This window comes from Lonchura striata, chromosome 1A (assembly GCF_050655825.1).
Source record: "Lonchura striata isolate lonStrDom1 chromosome 1A, ASM5065582v1, whole genome shotgun sequence".
NCBI classification, from domain to species: Eukaryota; Metazoa; Chordata; class Aves; order Passeriformes; family Estrildidae; genus Lonchura; species Lonchura striata.
Genome location: NC_140741.1, coordinates 3,619,571 through 3,641,245, shown reverse-complemented (window position 1 = coordinate 3,641,245; position 21,675 = coordinate 3,619,571).

Genomic DNA, 21,675 nt, shown 5'->3' with positions numbered 1-21,675 from the left:
AGACAAGACACCAGCATTATTTTTAGTCTATTCTAAATTTTAAACTTGTTCTTGAGTCTATTAATAACCTTTGAACAAGAATGTTCATTAGAATGAAGGCTGTTAGTGCATCCTAAATTGCCAAACTCTTCCTATTTTAAGTCCCAGTTGCTTATAACTTTGCCAAACACTAAGTGCTTGGGCTGAAATTTTCCATGCCATGTCTGTGTCTCAATCTGAGATGTGTTGGAAAATTTAATCTAAAATAAATAGAATTATTTCCAAGAATGAATGTTGGGGAAAAACATTCTGTATTACTGGGCGAGGGAGGGGAGGGAGAGAAGGGAAAAACAATCAAGAGCTCTTTTCACTGCAGAGCCCTGAAAGTGGCAGGAAGGTATAATTTTGTTTAGAATTACACTTTTTTTTTACTTTCCCTGTGAAAATCAACTGAGTATGGACTACTTAAAAGCCTTTGAAAAGCTGCTGCCTATGTGAATTTACTGCAACATGGGATGGGAAAGAACTGCCTGATGGGCTGAGATCAGTCCCATGCAATTCTGGTGTGTACAGTAGGTGCCCCAGCCCAAAAGCTCCAGAAACAATCCTGGAATGTGCTCCTGCAAGCCCTTGTCCCCAGACACTCTCCTGTCTCTGTTACACCGAAAACACAAAGCATGAGGTGAAACCCATTACACCAGTTCTGCGCAAGAAGGATGTAGAAGCTGGAAAAAGAGGTGGGATGGAATTGCTAACAGTCATTAAATAGCATTTCAAGGTGACCTAAGGACCAGACAAACTGCAGGAGAAGGTAATGGCCCTTTGCAATTTCATGTGGGGTTAGATTCTTCTTGCCCCAAATCTGGAGTGCAGCTCCATCAGCCAATAATCATTGGCAATTACATCCACACTAGATTTCCATTTCTGGTTTGAGCGTTCCTAGGGTGAGTTTGTCAACAGAAGATATGGTATCTGTCTCTCCAGTACTTTAGTGACTTGCTCCCACCAACACATTGGAGGAAGTTGCTTAATTCAGGAGTCAGAAGAGCAAGACCTAACCCTGCAGCAGCAGCTTCAATGCCTACAGAGAAAGGGAGTCAATGGGAAGAGAAACCTGGCTTAGACCGGTAGTGTTTGAGTCTGTAGGGACAAGGGAAGACTGCAATGCTCAAAAAACCCCATATAGCACAGATGTGGCATCTCCAGCTTAGATACCCAAATGACTCCAAGAGGCAAGGCTGTCCTGCCATCAGCCTTTCACATGTACAGGGATATTCATCTTCATAAGCCAAGAGAGAAAAAATGGGCAGGATTTCCAGATTCATGATGGGCAACAAACTTTGGGTCAGGGTCAGCCATGAAGAATGGACAAAATTCCAGCTTACCTGAACTTGGCTTTTTAATTGTATAAGTTGCTGTTGCTTCCTGTTTTGGTGTTTTAGCTGGCTTTGCTCAAATATTTCACAAAGTCCTGGCACAGCCATTATGGCTTTGTCCTGGGGTGACTTTATGATGCTGAATTGTATCCCCATTTGTATGTTTAGCCCAGAAATAAGTTTCACACCTTTAAGACTGGTTCTTAGAGCAAAAGGGAAGAGAAGAAGTGCACAGTTCGTTTTCAGGAACTGCACTTACTCCTGCACATTCTGCTCCTGGACTGTGTTGTCTGCAGGACGGACAGACAGAAGGACAGGGCTCTATGTGGCAAGTACATTTCTCTCCCTCTCAGGATTTTTCACAGAGGTGCACACAGAGAAATGAAAGAGAAAAAAATTTCTATTTCTGCTCCTTGTTTTTCCTATGTAAAATGTGTCTAGAGAATTGTTTACCTAAAGTGAGTGCTTGATTAGATTCAGGTGAGGATTGTTTGAGCCTGATGACCAATCCAATCCACCTGTGTGTAGACTCTCAAGAGAGATCATGAGTTGTATTAGAGAAAATAATATGCAGTTTTAGTATCTTCCTTTTTATATAGTATATTAATGTATTTTAGCATAGTTATAATAAAGAAATAATTCAGCCTTCTGAATTGAGTCAGACATCGTCATTTCTTCCCATTGGGTTCTCCTGCATTTACAATAGCTCTCCTTTGCTTTTAGTCAGTTTTTAGGTGGCTGAGGCAGAGAAGCTCCCTGGGCTGTGGATTTTCTTTTTCTTGGGCCTGTTCAAACCTGCTCTGGACTGAACACCAGCAGAGCAGCAGCAGCTCGCACCTGTGGCCCATGGGGCCGGGCCTGGGCCGTGGCATTTCCAGCCCTGCAGGGACTGATCAGAGACTGGGTGAGCTGAGCTACAGCCACCAAGGGGACTGTCTGACTTTGTCATCTCTTCTGGTTGGCAAGAGTTTATTGTTTAATATTGTTTTGGTGGGGTTTTTTTGTTTGGTTGGTTTTTTTTGGTTTTTTGGGGTTTTTTTTTGTTATGGTGAATGCTTTGCCTGCTAAATAAAAAGCTTTTCCCCCACTTTTCTCCAAGGAAATATTTTCCCAAACCATTTGCGGGAGGGGCTGCTTGAATCTGCTTTCTAGAGGAGCCTCTTTGGAGGTTTTCTCCCACCCACATTTGCCCTAAACCAGGACAGGCTTTTTAATCCCCTTTGTGCTTAGCAGCCTCTGATGTCTTCACAGGGGCAATGTACAGTCAGAATCAGTCCAACAGAGTCCACAGCATTACTTTCTCCTTCAAAGGCCTCTGATGCAAATGGAAAGCTTTTGTTGTCTGTGTCATAGATATCTGGCTGCCATCACTGACAATATTCAGAAACTGAAGATGTCTGGGGTGTTGTGGTAAAAGAAAACTGTGAATGGAGAGGGGTATTTTTTAGGCATTAAGTTCAAGGCAAAGTCACCGAGTTTACTTACTGTGGAGAAGTGATGTTAATTAGAGAATAAAGGACTATCTGCTCCTGTTGTAGAGGTTCTGTATGGTGGGAGGAAAAAAATAATCATCCTTTCCATAACTGGACATGTAAGCATGCGTGCTTGTTTTCTAACTGGACATTCAAGATCATCATCTGAGGGACTGCCAAGCTGTCACAGCTGGCTCTGCAGTAACTGGGAATTGTAGCTTAGGCATATAAAGTGCTGTAACAAAGCAATGAGCTCTTGAAGCTCAGGAACCTTAAATTCAGCCTCTGATATTTGTCACTGTTTTTCGCCTCAGGTAATTCCTATGAAAGACAAGCAAGTTGTTTGGCAGACTCACCAATTTAAGGAGGACCATGGAAGGGTGTTGTTGTAAAGCAGGGATGCCTGTTGTTACCTATGACTGTCATCCACTCTCTTAGTTGGGTACAAGAACGGGCATTTGTGTTTATATGAAACTGTTAGACTGTGTGAGTGAATAAAAGCACCTTCAAAAAACTATATTCTCGAAGTAACAGTATATATCACAAAAAAAACCAAAAAAACCAAAAAAAAACCAACCACAAAACTCACACCAGAATAATAAACTGAAGAAAGGAGAAAAACCATTTTACTACATGTTCTATTAAATGCTGCCTCAAAAATAACTTGTCCTCATTTCCTTCAAAAGCTACCCTGCATACAAAGGAAAGAGTGGAGTTTTTATAGTTTGCGGCAGCAATAATATCATTTCAATAGAGCATCTTTGAAAGTCATCCCAATCTTGCTTTGAATTGTGGACAGATACACCTATCTTTTCATCTGGAAGAATTGTCAGTGAATCATACAATGCACTTCTGTTATAATCATTAGGAGTACAACTAGAATTTTTCATCTGAACAAACACAATTCTCAGTCATGTCAATCTTGATGCTTAAAAGAAGAGTTAAGCATAAACTAGGTAACAATATGTTTAAGTGGTTTTCTTTCCTGTTCAACTAGCTAAAAATGAACCATCTAATTTTATTCTTTTTTCTCCTCACATAAGTGCATGAAAGATCTACACAATTTAAGCATTGCATAGTCCTTTTTTTGGTTGCTCAATTTGAAATAAACATTTTTATTGACTTAAAAAATATGCTGAAGTAGAAGAGAAAGGACTCAGTGCCATTGAGCATTGTCCTGTCTCTTTGATACAAGGACTTTACTGACCTGTGTAAAAGTTAGTTTTTGCTTAACTCTATAGGATTAATATGTTCATAAGCTAATGAATACTTTAGTAATTTAGGATACATATATGAACACAATAAGAACAAATCTTAAGTTTAAAAATTAGGGGCTCTATGGTCATGCACATCAGTAATTCAATGCACTAGTGATTTATCAATGCAGAAGAATTCTCTCTGGTGGCATAGCCAGAACCACTTGATGAAGGTTTCTGTTTCACAAAGGAAATGCTCAATCAGTCATCGTGCCTGAGCTAACTTGGAGGCTAACTTCATTTCTTGAATGTCTCGGGTAGGAGCTTCATCTTTCAAATTTATATTGCACAATTCTTTACACTGATATTGCTTATTTAGAAATTAAGAAGGAAATTGGCAATGGCTACCATGCATATAAACTTTGTTAACTGCTTAAGGAACCTTAACATGGTTAAGTCTTTTTAGTGAGGGAAGAAATCTTAACCATGCTAAGACACTGTAGATGCTTAAGTCTCCTTAGGAATTTAGAGTAGCCCAGCCATGCTAAGGCACTAAGAGCTTAAAGAAACATTAATTGGTTAATAAGCCATAAATCCTTAACCAATCTTAAAAGAGTTAAGTGCTCTAATCCTAAATGCTTGATTCTTTTATCCAGTCAAAACAATCAATGAGATCAAAACTGTGAGCTTCTGAAGTTCAGTATAACTTTTCTTTGTATAGATGGGCTGAAATCTGCAACCAGAGTCTGAATCCATGCTGAACCAAACCTTCATGGCTAGGGACTTATTAATATCTCTCTGCCCTGTGGATGATTTGTACTAAGAGTTCAGTTCTAAACACTGGTTACCTGAGATGTTATCCAAAGCTTTTTTCTCTTTTTTTTTTTTCTTATATTTTATACTAGTGAAAGTGATTTACTGACCCTTCCTGGTTAAATACCATTCGGCCAAAAACTCAGTAGAATATTGTTTTAAGAGGGCAGTCACTATGAACAGAAATCTCTGACTGTGGGGTCAGTAAGCCAGAGGGAATGTGAAGATTAGGGCAATGTTCCAAAAATATTTATAGAATTAAGTTAGCCAGACTAATTTAAAAAATTATGTCTCAATTATATATATATATATATATATATATATGAGAAAATAAACATATTTATTAGAAAGCAGAGACTTCCTCACAATTTTAGTAATTATTTCAGGGTGAAGGGAGCTTTTAAAACCACCTAATACATTTGGGTAGACTGATCCTATACACTGCTGCTTTACTGGTAGCAACAGATTCCCCTCATACACATCAGCATCTCATTAAAGCAATGCCGTTTGTATGTTTTCTGACTTCTTGTAGAAAACTAGTTTATGACCAGTAAGAGATGGTCATTAATAAATAGGAAATTGTGGATGCTACTCAGGGCTCCTTGGTATAGAAGGGTTCTACACACAGTGCCCTACATTTGTCAGACAATCTCTTTAACTGTGGCTCTATTGCCAGTATAAGGTTAAACTGCATTTTTGCAGTTTTGAAGTGAATCAAAGGGCATGACCAAAGAGCAGTTATGCTTCTTATGAACCTCTAAACTAGGTTTGAGGGATTTTCTCTTTTTGTGTGCTATGGAAGCCCCTTAAGCAACAGCAGTTCATAGCCAGGTATGGTGTGACATAATGCAGGGGAGAAAACAGACAATGAATGAAAACATCCATCAGGTTTGGTGCCACTGAAAGAAGATGCAGTAGACAGTTTTAAGGCCTTAAAGAAAAAAATATGAAGAAAATTATGTAACATTAACCCTATTTAATGCAATTCTCAGCTAGGGAGTTGTGAGTACATGGACAAGGGAACAAAAGTGTGTCCAGAGAAAGCAATCTGCTTCCGGGGCTACATCGAGGGTTCACAATGAGGGAGAAAGCCAAGGAAGCCAGTTACCAAACACTGAACTTCCTGGATGACACATTATCATAGCATGCCTGTTTTTGACCTGCTGAAGTGGCTCCACATGGCCTCAGAGCTTTCTGGCATTACCAACTGTTAGTTCTCCAAAGTGCCAGTCAGTCTTCAAAATAGGATGACTTTAAAATAGTTGTGCTTGCAAAAATAAACACCTTACATGCTTTTTTGATTACGAGCTCTATGTTCAGAAAAAAGTCAAAGTTTGTTTCAACCTTCTTCTCTACAACCATCCAAACTAGAAATCACAACTAAAAATACATTGTTTAAAGAGGCAGCATTCCCCTCTTCTATCACTTCTCTGGAAGGGCTGGGACAAACGTGCAGTTAACACGAGCTAATCTGTCTAGCTCTGCCCTGTTACAGTCAGTTTTACTGGAACAAACTGTAATTATGCCCTTCATTTAATGTTTGCTCTTACCTGGGTGTATCTCAGCTTGTTAGTGCAATTGCCATGGATTTAACAAATTGCTCCAACCAGATGGGTCTGAGGCCTGCTGGAGGCAAGGCAAGAACATTACTACTCTTTATTATACTTAAAATTCATAACTGAAACATTCTTTTCATCCAGCAACTTATAATTCTTAAAACTTTGAAGTATAAGAAGGCATTGCAAGTTATACAATACCTGCCCATTACAAGTTTCCTGGATTTTGAACAAAAACATTTAGGCATTTAAAAATTGCAAAGCAAATCTCTGTTAAAAAGGATAAATACCTTTGTTACCCCAAAGGCTTACACTCTCTAAATAGCTTGTAAAAGTACTTATTTTATCTATTTGTAGATACTTTTGAGGGACCATTTATGCTTTTTAGGTATGAGAACAGAGTAATTTTTCCAGCTTTTATTATCATTGCAATTAGATTAAACTGTTTCTAAATCTCCAGCTACTGAAGTTATGTATTATAAACATAAATATCACATACACTCAGAGACATATGTATATACACTTGGAGATTCTCTTGGCAGGTGTGAGGAAAAAGGTAAAAAGATGGAGGATAAACTGTCAAGATTGTCTCTGGCGAGAGACTGTCTGAGCCATCAGCTGCCCAGCACAGCCAGGTAGGTTCCTGCTCAGCCTCACTCCAGCCTATTTTGAGCAGAGCCCAGATTCCTTTTTGCTAATTCTTTCTAGCCAGTTTTGCCATGTTATAGTTTATCTGTCTACTCACTTTTCCCAGGCTAAACTGATTCAGGTTGCTCAGGAAATTTTTCTGGTTTGGTTTGGCTTGGGTTTTTTTTGGCTCCTTGTGGCATCAATTTGAAGTCACATTTCCTCCACCCTTTACATGATTATTGCCACTACAGAGACTTCTGGACGGTGAACAACTGCAGCTACAGTTACAGTGTTTTTCCTGGAGCTTTGGGGAAAAGATTGAAGAGAAACAGATCATAGTGTACTGGAATCTTTTCCTTTCCTTCTACCTTACTCTGCTAAAGGAATAGCATCTCCCAGATATATCCAATACCACACTTGTGTACCAAATACTGATGGGTTTGGATATTTGTAGTTAACGAAAAACGGTTGAGCCCAGATATTTACTCAGTGTCAGAGCCAAATTAGTTGTTTGATGGTAGGAGCTACTCAACAGGTGCCAAGGCTGAAACTGTTAAGAGTCTGTGAATGCTATTTTGTTAAAATAAATTGGTAACTCTGTATATTTAACAATTGCAATTAAGCATCTGAAAGTGGCTGAGGCTAGAAACCCACTAAGCATTTGTTTTCTGTTTGCACTCAGCAGGTCTCATTTAGGTCATTATCGTTGCCCGTATTCAGCAACAAGAGACAAATAGTTTCTTTCTTTTCAGAAAGGTCATTGTTTGTGTTTCTGCTTCTGATACGAAAAATTGTACTTTGAATTCTTGATCCATTTCCCTATTGTGACAGTTTTTATACCTCCCTATGGCTATTTATAAAATAAATGTAGGGATTTTTTTTTTATGGCATGGTGACTTTTCCCAGCTATTTGTTAGTTACAAGATGCCACGAGGAAAATAATGGATAGTGTAGAGATCTAATGAATTCCAATGCATACTTACATTCTAATGAAGTCCAGGACTTAGTGCACAGTTGAGTACTTGGCTATGTGTAAAAGAAAAAATACAATTATAAAAAGCATGCAAGCTTAAAACTTAAACAGATTCAAATACATAGTGTCAGATGTAATCTTAGGAAAGATGTACATATTTTACCAGGGATATTACTTTTACTTAATAATTGCATTTCATTCCTAATTTACTCTCTTGTGACATACCTCCTTCTTACATTATACATATATGCAGAGAGGGGACAGACAAGCATATAAAATGAGGTTTGCAAGACTTTTCTAGCAGCAGGCATGCTTTTTGTCTTCTGTAACATCAAACAATAGATAGCCTGTTGTATTTTTTCCTAGAAGACTTAGGTGAAAGAAACAAAATTCCACTTGTGCAATTTTCACACTCAAAGGGAAAATAGAGTTAACATTCAAATCCCATGCTGGGGCTGAAATGAGTGAGCAGCGTTGCCCTGTTCCAAGGATGCCATAATAAATAAATGATAGCACAGAGCAGTACACTGCAGTGTCCAGGGGATGGGCCCCTTTGCTTTCTGCCCCAGACTTTTCTCTGGTGGGGATTTACATTTCTGGGCCATGATGGTGTTGAGGCTGTCCTCCATGTCTGAGCCAGTGTAGGCTCTTCACGGCATCTGGAAGACTGGCATCACCACACACAAGCCTGTGAGCTGCCCATGAGGCCCCCAACCTTTAAACTGAGGAAATAGGTTTAGATTACCTTGCTTAAATTGCATCCTTATTTTTCAATACCATTAACATTTAGAAACTCTTACACAAACCATAATGCAGATGATTATGGACCAGAGTGGCTCATCTTAGGTTCCCAGTAAGACTCACCTATTTAACACCAATACAGAATGAATTGGAGTAAGAGAAAACCGTGCCTGGAAAGGAAGAAATTGCACATATATGAAGACTCCAAGTCTATCATATTACATCAGTTTTAACCTAAGATAGAATTTTATATAATGAAAATCCAAACCCCAAAAATAAAACCCTGGCAGCATGTCTTTTTAGCTAGATCAACATTTTCACTTCTAGAAGTTCAGAATCATTCAACAGCCTTTTCAAAGCTGTATATGTGTATGGTCATATGTTCTTCTTTATCACCTTCCAGTACGAATATGGAGCCAGAGACAAAGGGGAGTGTCACCTACAGTCAGGTCTGCAATAAACTATACATAAATAAATAAATAAGACCCACCAAACCAAATCCACCCCAGGAAAACACCTTTTCAAAAGTGAGGTTGTCATGAATGTGGCAAGTCAGACCTTTAAAGTCTTTTCAGCTGTGCCAGAGGTGTGGAAAACAATCCGTTTAAGACAATATTCCAGACAAAGACTTTGTGGTGATGCGGGGGTTAATTACAAACAACAGAGGTTCATTATCCATGCCAGAATGTTGTGTTCTCACACAAAAGGCGCTCTCACTTGTTAAATGTCTAGCCTAGACTATCAGAAATTGCATTACACTCGCTGCCCCTCCCCTTATTCCCGGACTTTCTTACTCAGGCCTTTTTTTTCCCTTCCTCCCATCTCTATTGAAAGACAGTAATTAAACACTAAAGCCTCTCAGTTTCTGCAGCACTGCGGGGGAACTCCTCCCTGTAATAAGCACCAATTACTGGCTGCGACTGCAGCTGATGAAGGATTATCCTCTCACTGAGCTACGGCAAGCTCTAGAGCATAATCTTCAATTAGTTCAATTCATAGAGCACACTGGCAGGCAGGCCACTATGTTTCCCACGACTTACACAAACAGCCTTTCTTTGACACCCCCCAACTCTGCACAGATGGTCCCAGCACTGTCTGTTGCAAAGTTCAGTGCATCTGGCCCCTAAACCCACCTAATGCAGGCAGCAAAACAAAGCCTGGGACTCAAGTGCCCTACAGTACCTATTTGTTTCAGTAGCAGCAGGCTGGCCTTTTTTTTTTTTTAATTAAAGAAAGAGAAATTATTCAAGGAGTCAGAAAACAGGTGGATAAACAAAAAACAACCAACAAGCTTCTGGACTGACACTATAAATCACTTCTAGTCATTTTAACTCTGCTTGAATTTTTAATAACCCAATTTTACAATAATGTAAGTAATAGGGCTGCAGCAGCTAAGAGATAGGGAGAGCAAAATTAAAAGTCTATGTTTAGCTCTTTTTCTCTGGGATTAGGTACTGCAGTGATTCTCAAGAAATTGTTGATTTGGGGTTTTTTTACGGTGTGTCTTTTCACTACTTGGAACAAAGGTTTTTGTGATCCCAAATTTACACTGGGCTTTGACTTCTTGCTTCTGCTTATGGATATTTTATATGGTCAATGTATCAAATGTCTTTAATTGCTGAAGCTAAAAATAAATACTCCAGTTGATAAAAAGTGATACTCCAAAGCAGGTAGACTTTGATTAATTGTCAGTCTGCCTTTATCTGTTTTTGATACTGGGAGACTTTGCCATATGATTGCTAAACACAATAATTAAATAGACTAAAATAGATTAGTTCCACTGACATCATCATCATCATCTTGCACACTGACTAATTCTGTTGCCACTGCCTTTGCTTCAGAGGAGCTGCCAGGACCAGAAGGCACAATGTAGCTAAAGGCATAATGCCCAGAGCACCTGCTTTTATGGCCTGGTGCATTCATCCAACGGATGCAATTTCCACTGCTGCCTCCACGTGGCTGCCTCAGTAGAAGAGAACAGAATTTTTTCCAAATTCAGGGTATGTCCTTACCTGTAGAGAGGTTATACAACCTTGCAGGATAACTTACAGCAGATAATTACCTGTCTTCTTCTGCTTAGGGTGCATGGGCTCTTAGAGGTCCTCAGATCTGGAAAAGCACTTGTATGTCTGAAAATGTTTTTGGTTGGGTTTTTTTTCAACTACACTGATTGGGATTTAATAAAAAATATTGTTTTAATGCATAAAGTTTGCCTCAGTAACATGCTTATACCGTCATTTCTATAATCTGCTGAAATACCACTATATACACTTCAATCATGAAAAACCCACCAGACAAAACCATCACATTTGTTTTAGCCAAGCTGTTTATTTCAGTCTGGCAAAAAAAGGCCAAAAGTAAAGTATAGATCCAGTTTGTGAAATGCCAACTTTCAAATAAGTACTCTCTAGCTGTTCTTCCCTATTCCACTGCTCAAACTACAGTGCTGTAGGTATTTTCAGAGAGAAATTTAAAAAAAATAAATAAAATCAGCTTTTATCCTAAAGAACATAGAATCTGTATTTGTAGCAATTCAGACTTTTAGACCTCAAATGCACCAGGCTGGTACTTTGTAAGCACAACCTCCAGACTGAGGCAGAATACTAATAAAGAGGATCTTGGAGGGAATGCCCTTCCTATTTCCTATAGACCCAGGAGTAGAAGGAATCAAAGTTGTAGATTTCTAATATTTGGGGAGTGATTGAGGCACCCTGCCATTATGAAATAAAGCAAACGTACAAGAAAAACACTCCGTAAAGCAAACTTCCCTTTCTGCTGGGAATCCAGAGGGGAAAAAAAAACTCCAAACCCGTAGTGAACAATGGGCTGCTCTCACTTGCCATGTGGAAGGTTTTTAAGTGTGAGGCCGTACGTGCATGTTTATCTCCCACATCTGGTTGCTGAAATGGGCACTTAGTTTTATTACAGTCATGAGACTGCCTTCAGTGCTGCTATAAATACCCAACTGTAGGATTTGATCAGATTCAAGTATCATTTTTGAAAGTGTATTTACCATGGGCCTCAATTTAAAAGCATGGAAGATGGGCTTAGTTTATAACTTGATTGTCAGACAGGGCATCTCGGAGCCTGAGATCACACTAACATTACAAACCTGGCCTCTAACCAGCTGAACTCCTGCACTGACCATCTGAGTAGTTTAAAGGTGAAATTGTCTGATGGTGCAAAGATACATCAAAGAGAAGAGCATTCTGCACGTGAACTTCCCTGACTTTGGTCATCCACATTTGTCTTCTCCTTCAATAATTTCTCTCACATGGAAGAACTTATTTGGCTCCCTCTGTAGCCAAACAAAATGGGCTCATGCTTGCCTTTGTCCACTTGGCACTTGAATCACAGAGAAGAACACAGAGGCAATTACAAATAAGAGAAAAGCTTCCCTTAAATAGGTGTGACCTCTGAACTTTGAGGAAACAGAGAACAAACTGAGGAAAATCCGTGGGGAGAATCAAGTGACCACCTAATCGTTGATCCTTGTCTCTTACAGCTGGGCTAGGCAGTAGGTCATGACCATCATATGGTGCAAGTCTTGCCTCTGCTGCACAGTGAAAAGATCATGGGTATTACAGCTCCATTTTCCACTCAATGAGGGAAGAAAAATGTAAAAAAGGAAGTTGACAATTATCAGCCCCATAACAATTTTTCTTCAAATTGTAAAGCACTGAATAGATAAAAGGTCTCTATACAATTAAAACAAAATGCAAAGGGGTGTATCAGAATCTCAAGTTGGAAGAGATCCATAAGGATCATCAAGTCCAGCATCCTGAGAACAAAACTTCTGGCCTGAAAAATTTACAGAGTTGACTACAATGGTACATGTAAAAGATAGAAACTGGAGAATATTCATATGAAAAGAAAATGACACCAGGACTTGCTAGGGACACTTGGGTTAACTTTGGTCAATTTTTATCTAGAATAAAAGGAGCAATGCAAATGTAAACAGTTGTGGCAGTGGCTTGACTGGATTAATTTTGGATTCATTTTCCTCAGTGATCTAATTTAGTTTAAATTTCTAGTTTGGGCTCTAGAGCCTATCAATGCCATATTCAGATATTCAGGAACTTTGTGTCACCTCGTAAATCACCCTATAGATCTTTTTTTATATATAGATACATTTATTTCTATGTATTTAATGTATCTGTTGACCGGCTATGGCTGCTGCCTTGGAACTGCCATGAGCAGCACTAGGAATGGAGCACAGGAATTGAGGACTGTGGGCCACTGCAGGGCTATAGTGTCACTGGGATCACAGAGATACATTGGGACAGCTCAAACAGGAGTGGCAGTGCTGGATACAGGCTCTGTGGGAAGGACAGGCTGGGGAGGTGAGGAGGGGGAGTTGCTCAGTGTGTGAGAGCAGCAGGAATGTGAGGAGCTGTGCCTGGGACAGACAGGGAGCCAGTGGGAGCTTCGGTGTCAAGATCATAGGGCAGATGAGCACAGGAGATGTGGTGGTGAGTGTTTGCTGGGGTCTGCCTGGTCAAGGAAAGCCATTTTCAGACTGTTTCACATCCACAAGCCCTGGTCCTTGTGAGACCCTCAAATCTCCCCTGGATGGGATGAAAGGCGACACAGCAGGACACAAGAAAGGTGCTACTGGAATTGATCCTTGCAACAAGGAAGAGAATGGAACGAGAAGGCTTGGGGCAGTGAACAGTGGAGTGTTTGCTTGTTTAGAGCACAAACCAGCAAAGAACAGCAAGTCTCAGGGATCTCATCACCTACTTAAGGTTAGGTGCATGCTTAAAAGCTTTTCTGGATCAGAGCCATTATTGGCCATTAATATATACACTAGAAAAAAATCATGCCAAATAGGTTATAATGCATCCAGAGAGCAAATTGAGTCTTGAGCACTGCACATGCATTATTGTGCTCTGACCTGATGAAGCACACACAGTTATACTGTTTGCTTTAAATAATGTGCCATATTTCATGTAAATGCCATAAACAGGAGGCAAGCTGGACAAAGAATTGTGTCATACCTTTTAATTGAGAACAGGAGGGTTTAAGATTAAAAATCTCCTTGGATAACACCAGTCATGCCTCTTCATAAATTGCTGAGTTTGTTAAAAGACAGCTTTCTCCTAGGAAATATAAATAAAGCCTGCTGTGTTATTACCAAAAATATTTGTAAGACATTAACAAAGTTTGCAACCAGCATTATTAACTGCACAGTAACAGGGACTTTATTCATCAGGATGAGCATGTAATTTATTCCTTGTAAAATTCGTTATCACAAATATCAAACATGCTGTGGATAATAAATGACCAAGCAGAAATCAAACAAAAAGAGCTTTGTTTCAAGACACAAAAGCAAATTGACCCTTTTGATTTATTTGTTTTTCTAAAGAAAGGAAATGCTCATTTAGCCGATTAAAAATGAAATAGGGAAGTTGAACAACAAAAATCTTGATGAAGACAGTGCTTGTTAGAACTGTATGGAAAGATAATAAGTGATTATAACATAAAATGTGAACAGTCCAATAAAACACAAGTATGATCAAAGCTGTGAAAAAAGCAATTAAGCTCTTTTGACACTTGACTGATGATTTGAATGTGTACGTGGATTTAAGGCATTTAAATTATGTTCATGAACAATTCTGTTTACAGAACCCACCTACAAGCACTGTTTTCTTTCATCTTGCATTATAAAACAATATGGAAAATATTTTTTAAAACTGTGTCACTGGATAAATCAGATTTACTTTCTACACTTTATTAGACCATGGGCACTTTGTTTTCCTATAGGAATAACACCTTTAAGTTACTGAATAATTGGAAGATTTATTGTAATAGGGTGGAAAAGTAGTTCCAGAGCTTATAGAATTTCCTTTTGGAGAAATGTCTTTATGTAAATAACTGAGTTGCTCAATATGCAAGCCTATCAAGATAACTGGAAGCTTTGTTATTTCCAGGCTACAGGGAAAATTAGAAATAGAGTTGGCTAGTATCTAAATCCAAGACAAAAACTGGAACCTGAAGGCTTTTTAAAGCTCAGTATAACTCAATAACATTTTAAATGAGACTAGCATTAGACTATTAGAAATTAGAAATTTGTTAAACAGTAGTTTGAGATGTCCTCTTGCATAGAAGAATTATAAAGTGGCAAAGGATAGTTGCTCCTAATTGTTACCACATTTTTGATGCAAGAGCCCAACTGCAGGAGTCAAAGGCAGTTTTACCATTTGTTTCAGTGAATTCAGGGTTTCATACCTATCATTTCTACTCTCAAATGCTCGTCTTTTTTTTTTTTTAAGTTACTATGTGAGATGCTTGACAGGAAATAAACAGATTGTAGCTAGACATCACTTTTTCAATGTTTTGCAAATGTAAGGCAGGGCTTCAGCTGTAGACTTTTCATGGGAAACTCTGAAGAAAACATCATGTTCTCTACCATGGCAGAGGCAGCTCCACACTGGCTGAGCCCCTTAACATTGAGCACAGAACAGAAATAACTCTGTCCCCCGACTAACAGGCAAGCAGAGGTGGCACTACAGAGGTCAGCTTTGAGTACAAGACTCCTAAATACACAGTTCTGGAGAGCTAGTGCTTTGAAAGACAGGAAGATGACAGAAGTTCCAAAGAAAAACCCCAACAAACCATCAGCAAATACAATCCAGCCCCTATTCTTGTTTGCTTGTTTTTCTGAAGGAGTGAAATAACAACGAAAAAAAATATTTTCTTTGTGGAAAGCAAATGGGAAAAATCTAGGAAAAAGTGGTATTCTGCATTTTCACCTGCACCAATGCAAACTGCCTTCTGCTCTCACTGCTCCTTCACACTCAGCAGTGGTGGAAAAAGGCCAAAAGAGACAAGTATGACTCAGGTTAGTTTGCCCTGATACTGCAAAATGGAGCAGAATGGAAATGAGCAACCTTGTTCCTATACACTGGGGTTTTGAGTGAGGGTTAGGGAGAGTGAACTAAGACATGACAAGATAAGCATGTCCATACATCCAGCTTAGTTAAAGCATGTGCTGCCAAACCTGAATCAAAACCTCCATGATTCCTCTTAGAGGCTACATCACCACAGCTGGAGTCTCAGATCTTCAGAGTGACAACCAGAGCACACTAAGACAAAAGATGAGCTACAGGTAGGAAAAAACTAACCACAAGGCACCATGGAGGCACAAGAACTGCTATTCCATGCAGCTATACAACCCAAACACCCCACTGTAAGCCTTGGAAACAGAGAGTTGCAGATACAAGTGCAGACTTGACAGTTTGGAAAGAAACCAAAGGCTGAATTACCCTTGGATAGAACTGTCAGGGCTCTCACAGCTCATGAAGCCTAAAACACTCCAGGGCCTGTTCTGCTGTTATTTGTGCCACATGGAGCTTGGCTTTGGGTGTCACATGAGTCACCACAGCACTTTCAGCCTGTACAGAAGTGGGCAAGTCTCACACTATTTCTCAGTGAGGCAAGGAGGATGGTGCCTCCCACAGGAGTCTCTTTCCAGGCATTGAACCAGTTACAGAGATTCTTGGTCTGCAAAGCTCCTGCCCTGTGTAAAACATTTCACAGTGTGCAAGAGAGAGAGCCGCAAAGAGGGACTTGACAAGGCGAACGCCAAGGTGTTTCTGTGACACATCAATTCACACAGCTGGCTGCCATAACTTGGGTGGATATAACTTCCCAACCCTCAGGCCCTGAAAGGCTGAAGTGCAGGATATTGCTATTTGCCCTCTCCCTGCCTGGTCAGTCTCAATCAGCAGCTGCCCAGGTCACTTCTCTTATGCTCTTCTCCCCTCAGTCATGCATCTCCTGACAGCTCCTCTTCACAACTTCCTCTCCTCAGTTTCCTCCCTTTCCCATTTTCCTTTTGTGCTTTGTTCTCTAGCTTGTTTCCTCCTCTTCACCTCCTCCAGCATGTACATGAGTCTCCATCCCTCCCCTCCAGAAGGGCTTCCAAGTTTCTCATAAGGTCCTGGCTAACTTCTCAAAACACTACTTCTACTTACTGCTCCTGCCAGTATCCCAATAATTTCATACCCACACCACCCTGCCTGGCCCCCCTGTCAAGAGAAGCACACTACCTCATTTCTCAACAGCAAGCAGCTCACCTGCATCCTTTCACAAACAGCACTTGCCAATCCTAGACATTAAGCAATCCTCATAAGTAGCTTGGAATACAGAGGTTTTCCAGAAAACAAACAAAAAGCCATTGTGGAACTCTTTTTTTTTTTTCCCTGGGTTTTCTTGAGCCTCATCTTGAATTTTTCACTCTCTCCAAAGCATAAGCATTAGAATGCTTTTATTTATTAGTTTAAAATGTAATTAATTTTCTCCATGCAGTGTTTATTGACATTGCCAATACTAATATGAAAAATAACTAAAAATATTATAATTCAGAAATAGAAATTGCTTTTTTTATTCTGTGGGGATAGAACCCGAGTGCTACTGACAGACTAAGTACAAATGTTGACATTTGTCACCTGTCTCTGACATCTTGCACCATACTTTAAGCAGGGGTTAAACAGTGCCCCAGAGTTTAGAGGAGCAATTCTGTGAGTGTGAGATACACCATTTTCATTATTAAAAAGGGTAGTGAAAACTTTGGATTCTGCTGCTTCAAAAGACCAAAGTCCCAAGTTACTCTCAAGCACTTCTTAGTGGCAAGAACTGAATGAAACAGCTTTGGTTGAAGTGCATAGTACTTTTGGATTTCTTTATTGCATCACTAGTGATACAATTATTCTGGTACAAATCATATACAACCAAAAGTTATCCTACTGGGATACAGACAATTAATTCCTCCAAAATGTGGTTTCACTGCTTCCACATCCATTGCAAAGCAAATATAAGTCCTTAAGCTAAAACATTTGAAACACAAGCTACTAAGAATTTAGCTGAGCCTCCATACCTTGATTTTTTAAATAATTTTTTACATCAGATGATTTGAGACTTTTGAAATTTGTAGCCATCACAGTGGATACTCAACACAGAGATCAAACCTATCATGTTTCACTTACAAATAACGGCAACATGCTCAGAAATAGGTAATTGCATTTACTAAGTGATAATCCCTTTAGATGCTCTGTCTAGGGTGATATCCCTTTTAATAAAGTGTGGCAAGGGAAGAGGCCTAGTCTGTGGAAGAGAAGCTGACAGGAAGAGGACGAAATCTCACCCTCATGTTCTTATGCAGCTCTTGAAGGACTAATCAGACCTGGGCCTGAAGGGATTGTGTTGGGGTATCAGTCATGGGTCAGTGCTCACCTGAGTCCTGGTTCCATTCTCTTTAATCTCAACACTAAAACTTCCCTGTGTGCCACTGAGAGCAGATCCAGGCCCACATTGACTGAAATTAAAGTGGTGTTAGATAGCACCAATCACTGCTGGTGTGTTGGGCTTGAAGGAAGTTTAAAAGCAAACCAATTGAGCATCAGACTGAAAAGTTCCACTGAAGCAGCAGGCAGGATCTCTCTGTCCTTGCCAGGAGCACACAGAGACAGAAACACAGAGCTGAGTGACAGCAGTGATACATAGCATTGTTATTATAGAATTAGGTTATATTAATAATTGGGTCATTCTAGCTCTTTCTGCAGCAGATAAAAATAGGGGGAAAGCACCAGAACTGTGGATATTTCAGCTATCCCAGAACAAGAGTGTTTGCCATGAAATCCCTGGAACTTCAGAGCTGCCTTTGGTAAATAGTGCAACGTAACAGAAAGGCAATTGCAGAAAGACTTAATTTAACATTCACAGCAGTGTGACACAGCAGCACATTTGGGAGGGGAGAAATCAAAGCTTGTGTGCAAGTGAAAATACAGTAAATACAGAGTGCTAGCATCTATAGAGGGTGTAAGGACAAGTATTTTGGATTCAAACTAGGGGTTCTTAAGGTAGAAGTGAGGAGGACAGAGTCATCTGGATTCTTTAATTGGCCACAAGTTGACTATGAATTGCTGATATGATGCAGCTATGGAAAGATGTATTGAAATTCATTAATGTTTCCCTGAAAAAGAACTGTGAAATTTATTGCAAGGGTACTCAGGAGGCTTTGTGCGTGAGAATATCTGCGTGCTGTTCTGGTCATAGAAAGATGAAAACCAGAAAACATGTCACCAGAGGAATAGAAAGACTGGAAAACAGCTTGACTTACTTAGCTTAGGATTAAATAAGACTCAACAGGGAGTCCAAAATACTACAATTGCCCAAAATCAATAATAGGGAAGGAGAAGGAATATTTAAGTGGAAAAACAATGTCAGCCCAGTACAGAGCAATGTAAAATAGGAATTAAAGTAGACTCACAATCAGAAAGATTCTGGATCAGCCAATTTCTTGAGACACAAAAAATGTTTCTGCTTTCCAGGTGGTGAGTTGAGCTTATATAAGACTGGCCTTAGGCTTAGATAACTTCCCTAGTCCTATGTTTTTACAAGGGGTAAATTTAAAGAGATCAAAGTTAAAAAATAGTAAAAAATTGCCTCGAAAACAGAATTTTAAGAAAGCTACATGATTGCAATGAGATAATGCTAAGCACTTGTCCCAGACTTTAGCATGTCTTAATTTTAGAACTTCCTAACCATAAAACTCCAAAGTTTGGTTTCAAAGTTGAGTATACAGTTGAGTTTGTATAGTTCTGATGAAAGAAAGCAATAAACTAACTAAAAGAATAAGAAAAACACATGGGTGATGTTTTATCTGATGGACTGAAAGCATAAGGTAAACTCAGACAGGGAAACACATTTTTACTGGAGTTTAATAGTGTTATTCTGGAGTAGGACTGAAAATGTGTAGTTTTAGTTTCATAACACTGCCCAGCTGGAATTTCCATTTCCAGTTATTATAATACAAAGCTTTACAGAGGTATTTTAATTGTTCATTTTAGCTGGTTTTCACACGGAGAAGTTTACTTGAATACCAGATATACTGTAAACATACTGAACATCTGGTAATTAAGTATAGTGCACAGTAATCTCCATAAAGCCCATATCTGTAGTGAAATCTTTTTAATAAATAGTTGATAATGGAATGAAGCTATTAAAAGAATTACAGCACACATGGTCAAGTACGGCCATTATTAATCCTGTAGCATTTAATCCTGTCCATTTTACCAAGAATCCTTAAGATGAGCCTCTCCTGGAATGAGTGTCAGAATAGAAATATTCCATTTGCAATAGGAAAAAAAAAAAAAAAGAAACTCCATCATTCCAGTAAATAATTCTCATAACTACTCCACTACCCAGTGAGTTTTGTACTCTTCTCAAACCGTTCATAGCCCACTTCATGCCACACAACCTCCATAGTCTTCCCTAAGGCAGCCAGGACAGCAGTGGGAATGGAGGGTCACTTCTGTGTTACCCTCCTTTGAAGAAATACTTCACTTTGCAGCAGTCTGTGTGCATCACTGTGAGCGCCTGCAGAAAAGTTTTCTTGAGCAGGGGGAGAACACATCTGAACTAATGGGAGCAATTACCTCTCCTGGTTTAAGATTTCTTCTTAAGATGGCATTGTGTTAATGAGGATTCATTTATTCATTTTGAACAAAGTGGAGATTCCAATCTTTAAGCTGAAGTCACTGACACTGCACAATTTCCAAAAGCAAATCATGATGTCACCATCCCTTAGGATGCATTACCTGATTGCCACCTACATTTTATTTCAAGAAACACCCATCAGAACAAAACAGCTTTGTTCATCCCCTTCTACCAAAGTCTACTTAAAATATAAATCCTGACATATTTTTAATAACAATATTTTTTTCCTTGCATTTGATCAGCAATTCTTATTCCTAAATCGAGGCTAAGTTCAGCATCCACCTTGAGCTATCAAGTTTGAAAGGTGGCATGTCTTCAGATTCATAGGAGCAATAGACTTATACTACTGGGTATTTTCCAACCTCAGCTTTTCCAATGACTATTTAAGGCCTTCTGTACTTTTCCCAGAAGTACTGGTACATTGTTTAAATCATTGGCATGACTCATTAGCTTATTCTGTATTTTAGCCAATTAAGTTCCTCTACCTTACACATCTCTATATCCTTTTTTTTTTCCCAAAGAAAACAATGTCAAGACACCTTGTACAGCTGGTAGATAGTTGCCAAGCCAAATGTGAATTCACACCAGGGGTGCCATACAACTAAGACACCAACATCCCATCACAGGAACTGCTGCTGTGGCATCACATCCCTGTGTACATCCAGTTTCCAGTTGCAAATAATTCCACTTCTATCTTGTTTCATCTAACACTGTACAGGAGACTGAATAAAAATCAGTGAAAGCAACACTCTGTTAATGATGTTTATGGGACACCCCCTCACAGATGCTCAGCCCTGATATATGTAGGATCAAACAGGTGACTTAATTCCTGCTGTCAAGATCTCTACCTGCCCCCTCTTTGCAAGGTGTCCACAATCCAGTTTGACACTGCATTCCATACTCCACACTGCACAAAAGCAGGAGCACAGCCCCATTTCCAGGGACCCTCAGAGCTCCTTTCAGCAGCCTGAGCCTGTCTTTAATGCTGACACCTTCCAGGGAAGGGCAGCAATACAGGCCCAGGTTTTCATAGCAAATACACCATCAACATCAAAGCGCAGGCATATTTTTCAAATATACTAAGTTACGACAACTTTTGATAAACTCGGCAGATATTTACCAAATCTGATCAAAACCAACTTTATATATTATGTTCAAAAGAAGTGATCTTGGTTAACTTTGAACCTCCTCGGTCCTTCCCCCTCCTGTCTTTTCATGTGGTGATCTATCCAGCTGCACAAACACAGCACAAGTTGCCACAAACCTGGAATTGTTTGACAAGCAATTTATACAGGGAGAATGACAGAAAAGCTATTTCATGAAGGCTTCGAACTCCAGTCAGTTCCGTCCATCCTTGCCTCTGCTTGAGCAGACGTGTCTGGCAAACTATCTTGGAAGCTCATGGAAGGTGGAGAAGGTGCTAAGCTCTTTAAATGA